Below are 5,162 nucleotides of genomic sequence, written 5' to 3' on the forward strand. Positions count from 1 at the left end.
TTTTCGAAATCACTACTTTAAGCTTCATAAAGAATATTATAGTTAAGACAGTCTTTTAATTGGGATATTTGTTTTGTCTTATTTGATTTTTTAATTTATTTTATTTATTTTTGATTGCCCATTTCTTTTTTAAATTTGTTAAGTCCTTAGGCCTAAGTAACTCCATTTTGAAAATCAGTACCTGCCAACCCAGGCATGACCTTCCCTCCCTGGAAGAGTCCCTAACTACCAAAACCACAGCAAAGACATCAAATAACAATCACAGGACCCGATGAGTTATTTTTTTTTAAACTATTGTATTGTATTTGACTATATAGTTAAGATTTTTTTTTCCAGCAGGCTGCTGCGCCTTGTAGGAGGGCAGCCTGGCAGAAATTCTCTGTCAATAAACTTTTGCTTGATCTCAAAGATGTGTCTCTTGTGGCTATTTGTGCCACTACCCTAACAAAATTAAATGTTGTTTTATATAGAAAGGAGTTCATGGGTAGTGAGCTTTCTGGGTTCAGGGTCAACTTCCTGGGTATGTGATCCATATATGCCTAAGAAAGGACCTGCATTCAGAGGGGTCCCACACTTATTTTCATGCTTTGCAGTTGCCATCTTGAAATTTTTCATAATTTTTGAATAAGGGATCTCAAAATTTCATTTTGCATTGGGTTCTACAAAATTACATTGGGCTCCTGACTTAAGTTTTTGCATGTCCAAGAATATTGTTATTTTCCTCTCACTCTTTTTTATTTTTTAATTTATTTTAATTAGTTATACATGACAGTAGAATGCATTTATGCACTTTGATATATCATACATAGCTGAGATATAATCTCATTTTTCTGAGTATACATGTTGCAGAATCATATTGGTCATGCAGTCACATATGTACATAAAATAATAATGTCTATTTCATTCTACTATCTTTCCTATCCCCACATCCCCTCCCCTCCCATCACTTCCCTCTAACTAATCTAAGGTTATGCTATTCTTCCCTAGTGCAACCATCTTACTGTGAATTAGCTTCTATATATTAGAGAAAACATTTGGCCTTTGGTTTTGTGGGATTGGCTTATTTTGCTTAGAATGATATTCTCCAACTCCAACCATTTACTGGCAAATGCCATGATTTCACTCTTCCTTAAAGCTGAGTAATATTCCATTATATATCACATTTTCTTTATCCATTCATCTATTGAGGGACACCTAGGCTGGTTCCATAGTCTAGCTATTGTGAATTGAGCTACTATAAACATTGATGTGGCTGCGTCTCTATAGCATGCTGATTTTAATTCTTTTGGGTATAAACCAAGGAGTCAAGGATAGCTGGGTCAAATGGTGGTTCCATTCCAAGTTTTCTGAGAAATCTCCATACTGCTTTCCATAGCAGTTGCACCAATTTGCAGTCCCACCAGCAATGTATGAGTGTACCTTTCCCCCCACATTTTCACCAACATTTATTGTTACTAATATTCTTGATAATTGCCATTCTGACTAGAGTGAGATGAAATCTCATTGTAGTTTTAATTTGCATTTCTCTTAATTGCTAGAGATGTTGAACTTTTTTTTCCCGTATATGTTTTGACCATTCACGTTTCTTCTTCTGTGAAGTGCCTATTCAGTTCCTTTGCCCGTTTATTGATTGGGTTATTTGGGTTTTTAGTGTTAAGATTTTTGAGTTCTTTATATAGCCTAGAGATTAATGCTTGGAGTTGCATGTGGTAAAGATTTTCTCCTAATCTGTAGGCTCTCTCCTCATGTTATTAATTGTTTTCTTTGCTGAAAAGAAGCTCTTTAATTTTAATCCATCTCATTTATTGATTCTTGATTTTACTTCTTGCACTTTAGGAGTCTTGTTAAGGACGTTAGATCCTAGGCTGACATGGTGAAGATTTGGGCCTGTTTTTCTTCTATTAGGGACAGGGTCTCTGTTCTAGTGCCTAAGTCTTTGAACCACTTTGAGTTGATTTTTGTGCAGGATGAGAGATAGAGGTTTAATTTCATTTTGCTACATATGAATTTCCAGTTTTGCCAGCACCATTTGTTGAATGGGCTATCTTTGTTAGTAGGCTTTTGATGGTATCTTCAATTTCATTGCTTGAAATTGATCTGTTTAAATTTTCTATGTTCTCTTGATTCAATTTGGAAAGGTCATATGTCTCTAGAAATTTGTTGATCTCTTCATGATTTTCTATTTTCTTGGAGTACAGATTTCCAAAGTAACTTCTATATTTCAGTGGTGTCTGTGGTGATATTTCCTTTTTCATCACAAATTTCAATATTTTTTTTCTTTTCTTCATTAGCTTGGGTAAGGGTTTACCAATTTTCTTTATTTTTTCAAAGAACCAACTTTTTATTTTATTGATTTTTTGAATTTTTTTGTGTTTGTTTCAATTTCATTGATTGCAGCTCTGATTTTAATTGTTTCCTATCTTCTACTGCTTTTGGTGTTGATGTGATCTTTTTCTAGGGTTTAGAGATGTAATGTTAGGTTATTTATTTGATGACGTTCTATCCTTTTGTTTGTTTGTTTGTCCTATTTATTTATTTTATTTTTTATTTACATATGAGAGTGGAATGCATTTCAATTCTTATTACACATATAGAGCACAATTTTTCATATCTTTGATTGTATACACAGTATATTCACACCAATTTGTGTCTTCATACATGTACTTTGGATAATAATGATCATTACATTCCACCATCATTAATTACCCCATGCCCTCTCCCTTCCCCTCCCACCCCTCTGCCCTATCTAGAGTTCATCTATTCCTCTCATGCTCCCTTTCCCTATCCCACCGTGAATCAGCCTACTTATATTGAAGAAAACATTCGGCATTTGTTTTTTTGGGATTGGCTGACTTCACTTAGCATTATCTCCTCTAACTCCATCCATTTACCTGCAAATGCCATGATTTTATTCTCTTTTATTGCTGAGTAATATTCCATTGTGTATAGATATATGCCACATTTTTTTTTTATCCATTCATCTATTGCATCTAGGTTGGTTCCACAGTTTAGCTATTGTGAATTGTGCTGCAATAAACATTGATGTGTCTGTGTCCCTATAGTACGCTGTTTTTAAGTCCTTTAGGTATAGGCCAAGGAGAGGGATAGCTGGGTCAAATGGTGGTTCCATTCCTTATTTTCCAAGAAATCTCCATACTGCTTTCCATATTTCTTTTTTTTTTTTAAGAGAGAGAGAGAGAATCTTTTAATATTTATTTTTTAGTTCTCGGCGGACACAACATCTTTATTTTTATGTGGTGCTGAGGATCAAACCCAGTGCCCCGCGCATGCCAGGGGAGAGTGCTACCGCTTGAGCCACATCCCCAGCCCTGCTTTCCACATTTCTATCCTTTATTTTAAATAATTTTTTTGTTGTAGTTGGACCACAATACCCTTATTTTTATTTATTTATTTTTATGTGGTGCTGAGGATCAAACCCAGCACCTCGCACAAGGAAGGCAAGTGCTCTACCTCCGAGCCACAACCCTAGCCCCACTTTCAATCCTTTTAATGAACAAGCTCAATGCAATGAACTTTCTTCTTTGAACTGCCTTCATAGTGTCCCTGAGATTTTGATGTTGTGTCACTATTCTCATATGAATTTTAAATTACTATGTCTGCTGTTAAATCCTACTTTTATTTCTCTAGTGCTTTAGTTGTGCATTCTTTATAATTTCCTTGTTGATTCTTGTCAGAGTTTTCTCTCATCCTTTTTCCAAATAACCAGTTTTTAGTGAAGTTAATTATCTTTTTCAGTTATTTCATTCATTTCTGCTTATTTTCTTTCTTCTATCTTTCTGGGTTTATTCTGTTGTTCTTTGTCTAATTTCTTAATGAAGGTTCTTACATTATTATTCTGCTATGTAGGTACTTACATTAAAGTTTTTTTAAAAAAATTTTTAGATGTTGATGGACCTTTATTTTATTCATTTATTTATATGTGGTGCTGAGAATCAAACCCAGTGCCTCACACATGCTAGGCAAGTGCTCTACCACTGAGCCACCACCTCAGCTCAAGACTAACGTTTCTCTATTTAAACACTTAGCTGCTTTCCACAAATTTTAATAGTGCTTCAAATATATATATATATTTTAATAGCACTTCATATATCAAATGCTACTTGATAATTGTTTTTGTACAATTCTAAATATTCTAATTTACATTTACACTAATTTGATAATTTGTAAATTAATTTTTTCATACATGTGGGAATATTGGTCATATTTTTATTTCTTTCTAATTTGACAGTGCTATGTTCAGAGATAACTGCATGATACTGAATCTTAGAAACTATCTGAGTATGTTGAATTTTTGTGAAATTCTTGAAATAAATTTATAAACTCTGTTTCCATCAGTTCCTGTTTGTAATAGTGTGTTGAAATGGGAGTTTTCGGTCTGGTAGTTTTGACACAGTGCCTTGTTTTGGTCTATCAGTCAAAGATCACCAGGAGTGGGGGACTTCCACCTGGCATGCTGCTTGCAGAAGGTGGTCTTATAAAAGATGGCTAAAAGCTTACGGAGTAAGTGGAAAAGGAAGACGTGGGCTGAAAAGAGGAAAAAGAATGCTCCGAAAGAGCTCAACAGACTTAAAAATATTCTCAAAGTAGGTAGTGATGTTTTAACGAAAGATGTTAAAGAAATAGCAACGGTGGTGGTACCCAAGCATTGCCAGAAGAAAACACTGTGTGTGGTGAAAGATGAAAAAGAAGACATGAAATTGGAGGCTGAGATTAAGAGAAACAAAAAGACTCTTCTAGACCAGTGTGGATAGTACCCCGTGTGGATGAACCAGAGGCAAAGAAAAAGACTGAAGGCAAAGTGAGAGAAAGGAAGGCGGAAGAGCAAAGCAAAAGCAGCAAAGGCAGCAAAGGGTTTGACCTGGTAGACATCTTTAAGAACTTAAAAAACTCCACATGGGACAGATGTTTGATTGGAGAAGGTATACATTGATTTTGACTTCTACTACGTGAAAACTATTTGTTTTCATATTTTAAATTGACTTTTTGTCTTCAATTCAAACCCAGAATAACGTTTCGAGTTTGTTTTGGAAACTTGAATAAAGTATTTTCTTTGGTAAATGAAAGGTATACTGATGTTTTAATTGGATGTCGCTCAATATCTAGATAGTATCAGACATCAAAATTCTGTCAAGAATTAATGT

At 34.6% G+C, this 5,162-nt stretch overlaps 1 pseudogene; it reads left to right on the plus strand.

The window, feature by feature from the left end:
- The first annotated feature begins 4,502 nt into the window (after positions 1-4,502).
- Positions 4,503-4,953, plus strand: LOC124108639 (protein LLP homolog; annotated as a pseudogene).
- Positions 4,954-5,162: the final 209 nt, after the last annotated feature.

This window comes from Marmota monax, unplaced genomic scaffold, assembly GCF_021218885.2.
Source record: "Marmota monax isolate L192 unplaced genomic scaffold, Marmota_monax_Labrador192_F-V1.1 WCK01_AAM20220418_F8-fsc00181, whole genome shotgun sequence".
NCBI lineage: Eukaryota > Metazoa > Chordata > Mammalia > Rodentia > Sciuridae > Marmota > Marmota monax.